Source organism: Peromyscus maniculatus, chromosome 2, assembly GCF_049852395.1.
Source record: "Peromyscus maniculatus bairdii isolate BWxNUB_F1_BW_parent chromosome 2, HU_Pman_BW_mat_3.1, whole genome shotgun sequence".
Classification (NCBI taxonomy): domain Eukaryota; kingdom Metazoa; phylum Chordata; class Mammalia; order Rodentia; family Cricetidae; genus Peromyscus; species Peromyscus maniculatus.
The window spans coordinates 171,048,412-171,065,393 of NC_134853.1; positions in this window are offsets into that span (position 1 = coordinate 171,048,412).

Consider the following 16,982-nt stretch of genomic DNA (forward strand, 5'->3'; position numbering starts at 1 on the left):
TGGCGTCTATTCATCTTTTCCTCTGTGCGGTGCAGGTGGTGTCTGTGTCTGAGAGTGCCTCTCTTGTTCTAATTTTTAGTCTTGGTTTAGTAGGGGTTCTTGGTTAAATTGGTGCTATTGGGCTGTTTCTTCAGGGACAGCTGATTTCAGTTGGTGAATTATATACTTATGATTCTGGTGATCTGGTTTAGTGGCTGGGTAGCGCCTTCTTCTGTGTTCCCAGGTCACGTTTTGTTCATTTGTCAACTTCTCAGCTGATCTTGTTTCTTCAGACTTCAAACTGTAGGCATCTGAATCCTCTCCCAGATGGGTTTCAGCTGAGCAGGGTAGTCTCACCAACACCTCCAAGTTGTTGGGTTTCACAGGATCAGCAGTTGGGCCCTGGGTTGTCCCCAGAGAGAGTGCCCAGACTCGCCCTGGTTCCGTCCCACGGAGATAGCCTCTTCCCCAGGTGTTGGGGCTAGGGGTATCCCCGTTCCAAGCTGCGTCCGCCCCTCTCCGTCCCCGGGCCTGTCCACCCCTGCGGCCCGCCGCCACAGGCCCACCTGCATCCACTTGTCTCCGCCACTGGGCCTGTATGTCCCTGTCAACTGCCGCTGGGTCTTTCTGCCTCTGCGGGCCGCCAACGGGCCTGTATGTCTCTGCCGGCTGCCACCGCGGGCCTACCTACCTCTGCTTGTCACTGCTGCGGGGCCCATCCACCTCTGCGGGCTGCCACCGGGCCTGTATGTCTCTGCTGGTTGCTGCTGGGCCTGTATGTCCCTGTCGGCTGCTGCCACTGGGCCTGTTCACCTCCGCAGGTCGCCGACCTGCGTCTGCTTGTCTCTGCCGCGTGGCCTGTCCACCTCTGTGGGCCGCTGCCGGGCCTGAATGTCTCTGTCGGCCGCCACCGCCGGGCCCATCCACCTCCGTCTGCTTATCTCTGCTGCAGGGCCTGTCCACCTCTGTGGGCCGCCGCTGGGCCTGAATGTCTCCGCCAGCTGCTGCCGGGCCTGAACGTCCCTGTCGGCTGCCTCTGGGCCCGTCTACCTCCGCGGGCCGCTGCCACAGGCCTACCTGCGTCTGCTTGTCTCCGCCATCCGATTTTCAGATAAATTTTATTAGGATACACAATATATTACCACATGTACACACATACACACACCACCCACATGCATACCCACACACAATACAACAGTATTTAAATGAAATTTAAATCTTATTTTACACATAATTGCTCTTGGATTTAAAATGTGAAGGAGCAGAAGGGCAGTAGCTTTGAAAGCATGAGAGCTTCAACCCCCCAGAATTCAAATAAAATTACCAGGCATAGCAACACAGACTCATTATCCCAGCACTGAGGAGGCAGAAACAGGAGGATCTCTGGGACTCACTAGTCAGCCAGTGAGGGACTTTGCCTTCAGAGGAAACTAAGAATGACACTAAAAGCTATCCTCTGACTTCCACATCCTCATGCACGTGCACACACACACACACACACACACACACACACACACACACACACACTGCATTAAAAACTAAAAGAAAATGGACCATATAATATTATAATAAATAAATGAAAAACATGATTCTCCCAGGATTAAATTAAAGCCATCATACAAAGTATTGACATAAAACACTTTATTAAACACAAATGGCACTTATTTTCAAGAGTATATGGAGACAAAATTCAATGTAACAAGGTAAAAGGAACCTGCAGCTGGCTGCTCATCATCCTGGCAATTGCTGTGGTTAAGAAAGCAGGAAGTCTGGGCTTCAGATGTTTATTGACTGTGTACAACTCTTGTTTTTGCCTTTTAAAAAAGCTTACTAGGTAAGAAAAGTTTTTTTTCTATCAAAAGTACTTAGGAAGCCAAGGATCCATATTCCATGAACCACGCACCCCCTTTTGTACCAATTAGCCAACTGTATCTGATCATGATGTTGGAACTCCAACCAGTGGGATGAGACACAGTCCTAAATGGACAACAGACAGAGGTCATCTTGGCTGAGCATGCTCACCAGCCCAATTTAGATTCTAATGCACCCTTTTTGCAAAAAGAAATTGCCTTGCTGAGTTACTTTCACCTTGTGTGCCCCTTTGTGTGACACTAAGATCTTCCTTTCCCAGCAAACACAACTGAAAGTCTACAGTAGTGCTGAAGAGTCCAAGAGGCAGATTTAGATATGTCACCTAAATCTCAGCCCACAGAGAACAGATGCAAACGTTGGGGGTGAGTATACATCCGCCTTTAACTCGATTTTGTTTGTTGTCTTTTTGAAGCTCTGTGATTTGCTGGACAGTGAAGAAGGTAGAAACAGGAGCAGCCACAATATAAATGCCTTTGTCAGGAGTTTGGACATGGGGGAATGGTAGATGTCCTTTGTTCTGCCGGAAAACACAGAATAGGCAGAAAGACAGACGTCCTTGCTCCTCCACGCAGTGTGGCAGGAGCTGGTAACTCATTTCCATCTGTGACTCCATCACATGGGAGCCCTGGTCTCTAAGAATATCCCTGGCCTGCCTGTTTGTAGTTGTCAAGATGTATTTGAAGGGTGTGTTCCTCAGTATGAATGGTTACTGTTAACAGAAGCCAGAAAGGGGCTTGGAACACGAGGCCCTGTAAAAGGAAGAGGCCTGTGTCCACCAAAGGCTGGAGAAGCTTAATTCTTAACAAACAGAGATACAGAAGTCAGCCGATTAAAAAAATTGCATGAAGCAGAAATCAAATACACAATAAGAAAGGTTCAGAAATAGTCCCACTCACCCAAGTGCAATAAGCTGATTTTTGGCGAAGAACCCAGGGTAACCTGAGAGAACAGAGCATCTTCAACACACAATGCTGCAACAGCCACACACGTCACATGTATGAATCAGGATTCTCAGACCCTCTGCCTTTCACAAAACCAACCCCAAATGGTGACACACTTTTGTGTCCTTTGGTGTTTTTGTCAGCTTGACACAAGCTCCGGTCATCTGGGAAGAAGGGATATCAAAAGAGAAAATGCCTCCATTAGATGGCCTGCATGCAAGTCTGTGGGTGGAATATTTTCCTGATTGATGGTCAATGTGGGAGGACCCAGCCCACTGCGTATGGTGCCACCCTTGGGCAGGTAGCCATTGGTTGTCTAAGAAAGCAGGCTGAGCAAGCCATGGGGAGCAAGTCAGTAAGCAGCACTCCTCCATGGCCTCTGCTTCAGGTGCTGCCTCGAGGTTCCTGCCCTGACTTCCTTCAGTGAGGAACTGTAACCTGACATCTTTTCTCTCCCAGCTGCTTCTGGTCCATTGTTTATCACAGAAATAGAAAGCAAGCAAAGGAACCTTAACTCAAAATCTAAAGTTATATAAACTTGCAGAGGTTTTAGACACAATGTAAAGCCTGGGGGAGAGGCACATGAGGCTCCACCTACCCTGAGGAGCTGTGGGCAGTTCCTGTTTTCTGGGGAACGGGAAATCAGTCAGAAACAGGTGAAAACAGCACCCAAATTGGAGCCATGTTGGAAACCAGGCTTTCACTGTGGGGTCTGATGCCATCTCCAGGCCACAGTGTGGGAACTGAATTGGATTAGAGGCCCCACCTGGTGTCACTGATGCAGAATGGCTTGTTTGCTGGTGAGAAGTCCCCATATTTTTTAGAGTCTCTGAGTCTATTGTGGTGTAACAGCAGAGAGGAAATGGATGTTTCGTTCCCATCCCAAAGGATGTGCCCCAGCACAAAAAGATAAAGTAACTAGAAAGAAAACTGAAATTGCCATACCAGGTGATGTAACTGTCTAAGCCAACCACTGAAAAAGTATATTGAAGAGTCTCTGTGTATGAAAGCTACATTTGGGAAAAAAAATCTGCATTATGAATTTAAGAGCTATCAAGAAGAAAAGTCACATTTCCACTCAAGTGGACTCAGATGAAACAAAGATGTGAATGTCTTCAAAACTTAGAACAAAAGAGCTCATTGTCCCCATGACCCTACAGCACAAAAGACTTTAGAAGCTTGTTATAATGCTTGGAGGATGTAAAAGTAAGAGTGGAAATTTGCTTATGTAAAACTAGCAAATTGCTGATGGACACAAAAAGCAAATGTCAAGGAGCAGATAAATCTTTTTAAAGACACAGAGGAAGCAAGAAGAGTGGAAGAGAGAGGGAGGGGAGATTAGAGGAAGAGATGGAGAGGAAGGGGAGAGGAAGTGGAAAGGGGATTGAGGAAGTGGAAAGGAGGAGGGAGAAGGAAGAGAGAGGATAAGAGGAGATGGGCGGGGAATGGAAGGGAAGGAGGGAGGGGGAGGAACAGGAAAGGGAGGGGAGAGTGAGGAGAGTGGAGTGGAAGGGAGAAAAGGAGGGGAGAGGGAGGGTGGGGCTGAAGTTACAGATAAGATTTCTTGTCTTTCATGGACTGAAAAACTAAGTTATCAATTAACTTCTCAGAGAAACAAGCAAAACTAGAAAATAGTGGTTCATAGGAGCAGCAGTGGCCACAGGAGCAGCAGTGGCCACAGGAGCAGCAGTGGCCACAGGAGCAGCAGTGTTCACAGGAGCAGCAGTGGTTCACAGGAGCAGCAGTGGCCACAGGAGCAGCAGTGGCCACAGGAGCAGCAGTGGCCACAGGAGCAGCAGTGGTTCACAGGAGCAGCAGTGGTTCACAGGAGCAGCAGTGGTTCACAGGAGCAGCAGTGGTTCACAGGAGCAGCAGTGGCCAAAGGAGCAGCAGTGGTTCACAGGAGCAGCAGTGGTGGTTCACAGGAGCAGCAGTGGTTCACAGGAGCAGCAGTTGTTCACAGGAGCAGCAGTGGTTCACAGGAGCAGCAGTGGTTCACAGGAGCAGCAGTGGCCACAGGAGCAACAGTGGCCACAGGAGCAGCAGTGGCCACAGGAGCAGCAGTGGCCACAGGAGCAGCAGTGGTTCACAGGAGCAGCAGTGGCCACAGGAGCAGCAGTGGTTCACAGGAGCAGCAGTGGTTCACAGGAGCAGCAGTGGTTCACAGGAGCAGCAGTGGTGGTTCACAGGAGCAGCAGTGGTGGTTCACAGGAGCAGCAGTGGTTCACAGGAGCAGCAGTGGCCACAGGAACAGCAGTGGGCACAGGCAAATCTCTTCAATGTCTGAATACTCTCAGCTTCACTCCCAACTGGAGAAAAGTCAGACTGGATCTCCAGCCAGAAGCACTTCCCTTTTTCAGATGGGGCACTGTAGCAGGAATCTTACAGAGTCTTATTAATAAAATCAAACCTGAAGCCAGTTATTGGGGTGAATGCTGGAAGACAGAACAGGCTACAGCCACCTCACCTCACCAGTTCCTCAGCTGAACCCATTTCCTCAGACTAGAAGCCTCTCAGTCCTCATCCAGAATGGGTCTCAGCTGAACTGTTGCTCAGAGCCTAAAAGCTTAACCAGGCCAAAAGCTTAACCAGCCAAAAGCTTCTAGTTTCTGTTCCTCACGCCTTATATACCTTTCTGCTTTCTGCCATCACTTCTTGGGATTAAAGGCGTGTGTCACCATGCCTGGCTGTTTCCAGTGTGGCCTTGAACTCACAGAGATCCGGATGGATCTCTGCCTCCCAAGTGATAGGATTAAAGGTGTGTGTGCCACTATTTTCTGGCCTCTATATCTAGTGCCTGTTCTGTCTCTGACCCCAGACAAGTTTATTAGGGTGCACAATATTTTGGGGAACACAATACCACCACAGGGCACAGTTAAAAACTTATGCCCTCAGGGACCCCAGGTGCAGCTTGGACCCAGCCATCCTCAAAGCAAGTCACTGGCCATGGAGCATGTGCACTAACTAAACTAGAAACTGACTTCTGGGTGTTTTCCTCACAGAGGTAAGGGTTTCAGCACAGACACTCAGGCTGTTCTGAGCCCTGAACTAACATGTAGACCACACTGAAGCCTCCACCTCTCATGGTGGGTCCCCCTAAGGGACTCCTGGGTCAGCTTCTGCACCAGAAAGAGCCCTAGGACCTGCTTAAGGCAATGAGAAGCTGAGGATCCCACCTGAGAGAGAAAAGAAGGGGCATTGAGTCCAGCTCAGGTGAAGGTGTGTGTAGTCAACCCAACCACCAGAGAGGTTGATGCCTAAGGACCTAGGAAGAGAGATGCAGAGTACCCAGAAGACCGTGGGGCCACCAAGGAGGCAGAACCCTCATCTGTACAAATGGCATCTTTGGTGACCTCGTGGCGCAACGGCAACGCGTCTGACTCCACAAATGGCATCTTTGTAGGGTCCAAATCCAGGTCATGTGCACACAATTCCATTCAAATTTGACTTTAAGAGGAAATAAATAAAACTACATTTTTTTTTAAAAAAAAGAAAACGCACCCTATCAGTGTTGGGGCTGCTGTAACAGTGTGCCATCATCTTGGGTTGTGTTCAGTGGTTGTTCATGTCTCACATTTCTGCAGTCTGGTGTATCAAGGTCAAGCAAGGTACAGGTGAGTTCAGTGTCTGGTGGGGCTCATTTTCAGGATCACAGATGTTGCTTTCAAGCTGCGTCTTCACATGGTGAGAGAGCCAAGGGTGTCTTTGGGGTCCCTGTTTGTCAGTAACCTCATTTTTAGAGTACACCCTCCAAACCTAGATACTTCTCAAAAGACTTCCTCCTAACACCACCAATCAGAGCATACAGATTTCAACCTCATTCAGGTTGGGGGAGATGCAAACGTTCATACCATAGCACCCATTGGCCTGAAAGTCACTGAACCCATTGGCAACACTAGACCTTGTCTAGATCCCTCTCAGGAGGCACGTGGTAGCCTGCGCATCCATTTACTAGATTTCTGTCTTATCTTTCCTCCACAGAGCCAAAGGCATTGCTCCAATCACCCCAGGGCTGAATCTAACAGCTGAAGAGATGCCTTTAGTGGTAGTATTCAGGTGACAGACCCAAGGGCAGGCAAGGCTGAGCTCTGCCCTGTGTTTTCCTGACCTCCCCATTTGGGGGTTATTTTTCCTCTCTTGCTGCCAGCAATCACAGCTGAACAGAGAAGCATCATCTTCCCTCCCTGCAGCTATTTTCAAACAAGCAAACAAAGTCTACGAAACACTTGAAATCAGCACTGAATTTGAACAGCCGGAGACGCAGTCTGGTACCATGACACCACACTTGATACCACAAGTCCTCAGAATGGTAAACTTTCCTCAGCCACAGACAGGCGCTGGTTTGAAGGAGGAGAGGTAATTCTGCCAAGTTGCTCAATCCAGCAAGGATTAGCTTTTGATGAGAAAGGTGCTCTGTCTTGATTCCCAGCCGCCTTCTGGAATGACATTAAAATTCCATGAGCTCTGAGGGCTATCCTGGGAAGGACTGTAATGCATTATTCTCGGGCATGACGTCTCCATAATTATATATTTGCATGTTAAAATCCCGGAAGCTTGGAGGAAATTCATGCAATTACGGTGGAGACAATCTCATGATTTCTACAGAGAACGCAGCTGTCAGGGACAAGAGAACATTTCAAAACATCCCCTTCAACACCTGTGTTTATTTCTTAACGCATATATGTTTTCACTAGGGAATGAGGGAGCGAACGAAAACACATCAGACGGAGGGAACTCGGAGGGAATGCGAATCCGCTCCTGACAGTTGCCCACCACTCCAGACACCGACACAAACACCAATTAGAAACCAATTATTTATTAGACTGAAAACTAACAGTGAACAGAGCAAAGCCACAAGACTTAAGAGGCGTGCACACAGAAAGTCAAAGACTGTCTTTCTGCTGACCCGCACTGGAGCAAGGACGAGAGGACATGGGGGCAGATGTGGACCCAGCTGGCCATTTGGTTCAACAGAGCAGCCACAATTATCCCCACTCTCCAGGTGAGCACGGAGCTCCTTTTCAGCTATTTTTGGCATTGGCAGATCCGTAAGTTACATGAGTTGTCTGTTGGAGGAGCCGGCTCTCCTGGCATCGTTCATTCCATCCGGACTATCCACCCTCATCAGGTGTTCATTTCTAATTGGAATTAATTGGGGGGAAACTGTCCTCCAATCAGCTGGAAAGGTGCTAGAGGGCCAGTGCTGAGCCTCACTTTTCTTCGCCTCTGGCCCATCAGGAGGAGAGCCCCAGCCCCTGGTGGACCATGGCTGTACCAACACCTCCAGGGAGAGGGTGGGAGGCCATGGGAATACAGCTGTACAAACAGCTGGCTGCCACTGGGGTTGCTTCCTTCCTTTTTACTGTCTTAACACAGGCTCCTTACAAAGGCAGAGGAGGAACATAGGCTGTGGGGCCCAGGATTTGGGTTCAAATCCTGACCTTGCCAAATCCCTGAACTTATGTCTCTTCATCTATTAAAAAAATAGAATTAAAAAAACATTGTTGTGGGAGGGAGATGTCTGCAGTCATTTTGGGCTTTACAATTTCAGGCTGTACAGCTCAGTTGGTAGAGTGTTTGCCTTAAATGTTCAAAGCCTCGCTTCCATTCCCAGCACCACAGACACTGGGCACAGAAGTTCATGCCTGTAATCCAATATACCAGATGTGGAGGCAGAGGAATCAGAATTCAAGGCCATCCTCAGCTACATAGCAGTTAAAGGCTAGCCTGAGAGAAGTGAAACCTTGACTCATTAAATATCAATGAATCAATGAAAGTATTTTCAAGTATGACTCATTCACAAGAGTACAGATAACATATATGTGCTCATGAAAGTTGCATGTGTGTGTTTGTGCTGTTCCGACATCTGTGCAAGAGCCTAAGGCTGGCATTGAGTGTCCTGACCTATCCCCCTCCATCTTCTCTTTTGAGACACTGAATCTGAAATTCATCATTTTGGCTAGTGTGACTGTCCTGTAAGACCCTAGGGTCCTCTGAGGTCCACCCCTCAGGGCTGGGGTCATGGTGTGCATCACCACACCCAGATTTGTGTGTAGGTCGTGGAGTTTCAAACTCAGGCCCTCAGACTGGCAGAGCAATCACCTTAACCACGTGCCGTCTCCCCAACCCCTTGCACACGTTTTGAAATCGGTGTTCATTTTGCTATACCTTGCTGCTGAACATCCTGGGTTTTTTAAGTCTAACTTCGAAATGGTTATAAATGTACAGGGCTGTTTCAAGATTGACACAACTCCAGCTAGCTTTTTTCTGCACTCACCAAGGTTTACTATTTCCACCCACACACATCTGTTTTGTTGTTTTCTGATTGTTTCAGTGCAAGCTGCCCTCCTTGGCCCCTTCGCCTTCTCCATATGTCACTCTGCCTTGCTCTTCCAAGGCAAGACAACATGCAGCTCCACACAGCAGTGGTTACTCCTGGAGATGATCCGGTAGCCACCTGACACTCCCCAGCTCACTCAGTTTCCCTGGTGACAGCCTTGGTGGCAGCTTCCCCTGGGGACCCCATCCGGTTGGAGGCTGCATGTCTCCTTTGTCTCCATTGATGTAACACCTCCTGGGTCTCCATTTCCTAGGGGAAGGTGGGACAATGACTTTCCAGGGTGTGGATTCCATTTTCCCACCTACTTCTCTCCTTGTGAGTCCAGCTCAGATCACCTGACAAACCACCTGAGTGACTTCGGTGTGAAAAGACATACTTCATGTCTCTCCCTCCACACTACCCCAAATTAGTACCACTGGTGACTCTCCAACCAATTTTCCCATGACTGTTACAAAACATTGATTTTCTCCCAAATCTGCACATAGTTATTAGTTAAGATTTTATTGTAGATGAAATTCACTAACCCCAAATTCAAAAACCTGAAATATTGAAAATTTGCCAAATTTATAACCAACACAAAAATCACAAGTGGAAATTTCCACACCTGACTTTCAGTGACAGATGATAGTCAAAATACACAAACACTAAAAATACTGTCTAAAATTATCATGAGCATACATATGAAGGGTGCATATGAAATGCAGCTTCATGTTTAGACTTGGGTCTCATGCCTGAGATACTGCTTTATGTGTATGTGAATATTCTATCTCAAAATCTGTAACACTTCTGGTCCCAAGTATTTCAGAGAAGAGCCAGCCTCTCAGCCTGTGTGAGGAAGAGACATCCCTATGCCCCCATAAGACATTGCTGTTCTTTCTTTTCCTTTTCTTGAAGATTTTACCTATTTTTATTTTATGTGTATGAGTGTTTACCTATATGTATGTCAATCCACCATGTGCAGACAGTGACTTTGGAGGCCAGAAGAGGATGTCAGATCCCTCTGAAACTGAAATTACAGATGGGATGAGCTACAACGTGGGTGCTGGGACTCAAACCCAGGTCCTCTGCAAGAGCAGCCAGTGCTCTTAACCCCCAAGCCATCTGTTCAGCCCCTGCACTTTCTTTTCAAAGGCCCTCTGGGGAGCAGAGGTTGATCAAAGCACCTACGTGCCCACGTTACACACGGATCCGATCCTTCTCTCTCCTTTCCACTGATAGCATGTCTCTACCAGGAGGGGGACAAAGTCAAAGCCCCCATAAAAAGTGATTCCCTGCTCTCTCAGCAATGGGACTGCAAGGGACCCTATAGACCCAAGCTCCCTAGAGCCTCTCTGACCCAGAGGAAGCCACCATTTAGAAGCTGATGACTACCCTCTAGTCACACAGAAAAAGGGGGCTACACCCTCTCTGGTCTGTAGGCCAGTGCTGGATGACAGCTCAGGATTCTGGGGGGCAGTGATGTGAGCTCCATGAGCTGTTTTCTGCACAGTGGCGGGCAAGCTACTTACCCTCCCTGTAAAAATACATATATCTTGAAGTTTTCGTATGAGTACGTACTAGAGGTTGAGTGCATCCCTCTGTACTGTCCCATCACTGTGCTCACCCACCCCCCTCTCATTAGGACTTTTCATCCTCCTGGGCAGCTGTACGTCCACACTGCTGTTCTTACCCACTTTGGTGGTCTTTTGGCCCCAGATACGGCCAGCAGGAGCCTCACCATGTGCTTCCAACATGCCCTGACCACACTGCAATGCACATTATTCTAGTTTCATTCCTGTTGCTGGGACAGAACACCTGACAACAAGCAGCTTAAGGGAGAAGAGGCTCTATTTGGAATGCTCTTCCCAGTCACAATCCATCCTTAAGGGAAGTCACAGCAGGAGCTCAAGATGGAGGAGGAACGCTGATGGCTGGTTCCCTTACTCCATCCAGGTTCCCAACCTTCCTAACGCTGCAGCCCTGGAATACAGTTCCTCACGATGTGGTTACCCCCAACCATAAAATTACATTTGTTGCTACTTTGTAACTATAATTTTGCTACTGTTATGAATCCTAATGCAAATATCTGTGCTTTCTGATGGTCTTAGGTAACCATAAAGAACGGGTTGTTCGACCCCGCCCCCAGGGTTCAAGACCCACAGGTTAAGAAATACTGATGCCTTACTAGCTCATCCTTAGCTAGCATTCTTATGCAGCCCAAGGCCACCTGTCTAAGAATAGTGCTGCCCATGGTGAGCTTGGCCCACCCCAGACATGCCCACAGCCCAATCTGATCTAGTCAGTTCCTCAATGGAGACTTTCCACTCACATGACTCTTGTGTCAAGGTAACAGTTAAGGCTACAGGACATGATTTATTTGACTCACAATTCGAGGTTATAGGCCATTATTTGGGCAAGTCAAGACAGAAACTCAAACGGTCCAGTCACATCAAATCCACAGTCGAGAACAGAGACACAAATGCTCCCACCATGTTTGCCTGCAGGCTCCTTTCAGTCAGCTTTCTTTATCACACAGCCCAAGGCCCCATCTAGGGAATGGTGCCACCTGCGTTCAGAACGGGTCTGCGCATCTCAATTGGCAATCAGAATAACCCCCTACAGACTTGTCTATCGGCCAACCTGATCAAGACAATTCCATGAATTGACACTCTTTTCTCAAGTGATTCTAGGTTGGGTCAAATTGACCTTAAAACTAACCAGCTGGATAATAATGGCATTTCACCCCATTATCACAATGTATGTGTCAGATTTAAAGCTGCGTGAGGAAGGTTCTCAGTTGCTCAGGACAGCCCTCACCATGGCTGGCCAACTAGCTAGCTCCCCGGTGCATTCTGTTGCTGGATGTGGAAAGCTTTGCCTGGAGGAAGAGCATATCACCAGGTCAGAATCCACACGGCCCTTGTCCAGGCTGCGGAGCTTCCTGAGCTCTGAGAGGTGGGAGAGTTCCAGTACCACTGTTCTGCTGGACTTAGAGGAGTCACTTTCTTCTCTTTTTCTCCTTTTTTTCCCTTTTACCATTATAACCCTCTTTTCCTAGACACAGCTTTTCCCTGCTCTGTTTTGATTTTTTTCAGTCTATAGAATCTCTGGGTTTGATTTCTATTGATGTGATTTAAAAAAAAAAAAAACCACGAACAGTGTGGGAAAGAAAAGATTTATTTCAGCTTCCTATCCATCACTGAGGGACACCAGGACAGGAACTCAGGGTGGGAACCTAGAGGCAGGAGCTGAAGCAGAGGTCACAGAGGACACCACTCACTGACTGGCTGCCCATGGCTTGCTCAGCCTGCTTTCTTATACACCCAGGACCACCCGCCCAGGAGCTGTTCTCCCCACAGTGGGCTGGACCTCCCCACATCCATTATTAACTGAGAAAAGGCCCCACAGGCTTGCCTATAGGCCAATCTGATGGAGACATTCTCTTCTTACAAGTTCCCAGAAGACATGGCTTGTGTCAAGTTGACAAAAAGCTAACCAGCAAAACAGGGATCTATAATTTTAATGTAGCTAAATTTATCAATAGTTTCTTTTACAGCTGCCATTACTTCTTACATATCGTCTAAGCCGTTCTCCCTTCTCTGAGGGCACAAGGATGTTTTTCTTTCGCTGCCTTCTAAAGGTTTCATTGGTTTTCTGATACATTTGGAAAAAATAAATAATTTTCAATGAAAACATTAACAGAAGTGACAGGAAAACCTGGGAGAGCTGAGGCATGTTGGAGAACTAAATCAATCTTCAGGAGCCGCCCCCCACCCCGAAGGCACCAAGGAGAATGGTTTACAGGCAATTTTAAACAAACCAAGCCAAGCTTTTAAAAAGTAATAATAAAACTGCTTAAGAGACTATAAAAGAAAAAGGGAATTGCCCAGCTCTCTGCACAAGAAGAGGGAGGATTCAGGAAGGAGACTGACAAAATGGGCGGGGGGTGGGGGGGTGGGGGATGAAAACCTTAGATCACTGTGAGTATGAACAGAGACGTAAAAGCCATTGCCATGTACTGGCTAATTAAGTACTCGTGTGGTTTTGAAAGGGAATTGTATTTCATGACACAGAAAAACGATCCCTGAGGTGTGCGAGTGTTTCAACAGCCAAAACCCCTTAAATCCATCTAAAGAAAGGACAGCATCCAAGTGTCTCAGGACACACGAATATTTAACCTCACAACAACCAGGTAAATATATGATAGAACAGAAATAAACTCAACCCATCCAATTAGAAAAAAAAACATAAACAAATCATTTTAACCCATTTTTGCAGTTTTTATTAGTTCTTTCAGAATTTTGTAAAATATATTTTGATCATATTCCCACTCTTTTCAGATCTATCCCATCCTAACTACCCACTCAACTTAGTGTCTTCTTCTTATCTTTTTTAACATAGTAAGTCCAATTTGTATACCTGGATGTGTGCCCTTCCGTTGGAGTATGGTTGACCTACCAGGGATCACATTCATAAAGAAAACTGACTCTCCCTCTCCCAGCAGCTGTCAATTGCCAATGTCTCCTCAGCTGAGAGTGGGACTTCCTGCCCACCTTCCCGCTCCATGCTGCGATTTGGTTTGGCTTGGGTCTGCACTGGTCTTGTATACACGGTCAAAATCACTTTGAGTTCATGTCTGCAGCTTCTCTGCTGTGTCCAGAACACAATACCTCCTTGTGTCATCCACTGTCTGTGGCTCATACATATCCACATTCTCTTCCTCAACAACCCTTGACCTTGGAAGTGGAGATCTGATATAGAGATGCCATTTAGGGTTGAACATTCCACAGTTACTTATTCTCTGCACCTTGGTGAGTTGCAGGATTCTGTGTTAATCACCATCTACTGAAGAATGAAATTTGTCCAATGAGGGTTAAAATATGCAGTGAGCTACAATTATAATGATAGTCATTAGAAGTTGGTTTAATGCTATGTACACTTAGCAGAAAAATAGTAGTATTCTCCATCAGGTCTCATGATGTGTCTAGGCATGGTTCTTGGCCCAGTAATAGTACCAGGTATGGATTTCAACTTGTGGAGTGGGCTTTAAATCTATTCATAAAGTGGTTGATTACTCCTATGTTATTTTGCCACTACTGCTTTATTAAATGGCGTGTTATAGAGGAAATAAATGAACATAAACATCTCTGTAGCTGCAGTCCTTCAAAATTTCCCCTAATGTCAGATAAATAATTTTTCAAGTCTTACAGAATACCATTTATCAAACATGAAGCATCCCAAAGCAGTATGGATTTCAAAGATGCAAATTTAGAAGTCCTGACAGCCAGTAGATAAATCAGATGTAGGCTCAACAGTCAGAGACAGGAGTCTGAGACCTGTTCTCTGTACTCATGGCTGTGTTTAAAGTGTTTTAGATGAGGACCAGTTCAGGAAGACAGTGCTGGTGCTGGACTTAACAGAATGGTGCACTGAAAATGCTGAAAGTGGGCCCCAGGGAGAGGATTCAGTGAGCCAAGAGTTTGCCATGCAAAGAAGAGGATTGAGCTCAGATCCCAGCAGGATGCAGAGATAGGCAAATCCCTGGAGCTCATTGGCCAGTCTTCTGGTCTAGCCAATCACGTGAGCAATCTGGCTCAAATAAATAAATAAATAAACCAGAGGGCAATGAAGACAACACCCAACATTGGCTTACAAACACAAAAATAAAATAGAATAAAATGGTTAATGTAGGCTGAAGTTTCTGTCCCACCAGCAACTCCTAAATACCCAGCAGTTGCTTCCCAAATAATTGACTTAGAGGCTTAATATTACTTAGAAATGCTTGGCTGGTAGCTCAGGCTTATTACTAACTAACTCTTACACTTAAATTAACCCATAATTCTTATCTGTGTTTAGCCATGTGGCTTGGTGCCTTTTCTCAGTGTGGCATTCTCATCTTGCTTCCTCTGCATCGGGCTGGCGACTCCTAACTCCACCCTTCTCCTTCCTAGCATTCTCCGTTTGGCTTTCCCACCTAACTTCCTGCCCAGCTACTGGACTGTAAAGTTTTTATTAACCAATGAGAGTAATACGTATTCATAGTGTAGAAAAGGATTATCCACAGCAGATGAACATAGTCATTTCTGTGCTATGTGCATTTTGTCACAATTTAAATAACTTTTTAAATTATCACTATTGGAAGTCACCACAGACAAGGTAAATGAGAGATTTCAAAAGCAACTTTCAATCCTGACTTCTACAGTTGTCCAAATGAGGTGAGCAGCCCAAATAGTCACATCCCTTGCTTTTAGATTCTCTTCCTGGGAGGAAGCTTTCCTGACATCTAACAGAACTGAAAATCAACAGCCGTGTCTGACATAAATTGAAGTCCTCTGCTGGCCTTTGCTAATTGCCTGAGACCAGACAGTGCTCAAGGATCTTCAGCAGATCTCAACTCCACTCTCGCATTTCTCCGAGGGTTCAAGTTTGTCTAGAATTACTGTAACAATGGGGTATAACCAATGGGCGTTTGGCACGTGAAAATAACAGGTTTCCATGATGGTCCAAAGGGAGGCAATGTTGTTGAAGCAGGGCTCCCTGGGGAGATCTGGGCAAGCCTGGGCTCTGCAGAAACTTTGTAGAGAATTAAAGAAAGTGAGAAGAGCACTTCCTGTTAGTGCCGGGGAGATAATTCAGTCAGTGAAGTACTTGCTATGCAAGCATGAGGCCCTGAGTGCAGGTCCACAGAATCCATCTAAAAAGTCAGGGGTGGTGGTGTGCACCTGCTACCCTATTGGTAGGGAGGAAGAGACAGGTAAACTGATCCCTGGGGCTCACTGACCAGACAGTTTATCTTAATTATCAACTTCAGGACAGTCTCTAGAAATGAAGTTGGTTTCAACAAAGGAATGACACCCATGTTGGCCTCTGGCTTCCACATGTCCTGTGCACACGTGCTCACACATGCACATGAAAGGAGGTATCCTGCTGGAAACAGATGCTCAACAAACCTTAGCAGCTGCGGTTGTCTGTGGGAGTTGGACCATAGTGTAACATGGAGATGTGACATGCATGGCTGCTACTGCAGCTCATACTGCAGCATGAGGGCCCTGGCTGGAGACCTAACTTCTGCATGAGCAGAGGCTCCATGCTGATGACTCTTCAGGTTGTCACCCACAGTGCCTCTGTTTCAAGCTTCATCCACTGGCAGGCACTGTGCACTTAATACAACTGTCCACAGGATGGGGCCTTCAAGGTGGACACAGACCCTGCAGAGCTGACTGACAGCTCCGGCCATTAGAATCTCAAACAGACCTCCCCACACACAGTGAGGAGAGTGGGACATCCCTGACACACCCTCAAAGTCACAGTCCACATTCCATCTTAAACAAAAAAGGCTATCACCAGACAAGCCCCTCACTACTGTCATCCTTGGTGATGTCACTCTGCCCCTGGAGACTGCACCTGCCACCATTATCTCTACCAACAGCACTGTATGCTCCCACATACTGGGAGTTGGGGGTAGAGGAAGGGTTCCTGACTTTAACTAAAAGATGCTGACCTTGCAAGTTGGAGCTAATAAACACAGTAATCTCAGGGTGTGTGTCATGAATGTGCCCCACATTTCCAACTTGGCATGTCCTCATGACATATGCTTGCCACCCAGAGCCAGAGAAGGGACTGAAGGAGTGCCAAGATCTGAGGCAGAGCTCGAGGCCATCCCCATCACCTGCGGGACATTGGCAGTGGATACAGCTTTAGAAAGCTCTGATGGGGAGACCCGTGGTTCCCTGGCATCAGCTCAGAGTCCTCCAGAGCTCCCTGCTCATCTTCATTCATTAACGTCCAACCTCAAGGCCGTGCCTGCCCTTGTTCTCAATGGTCGTTCTTCTCATCTCTCTCTGTGGGACACAGAGACACAAAAATGTCAC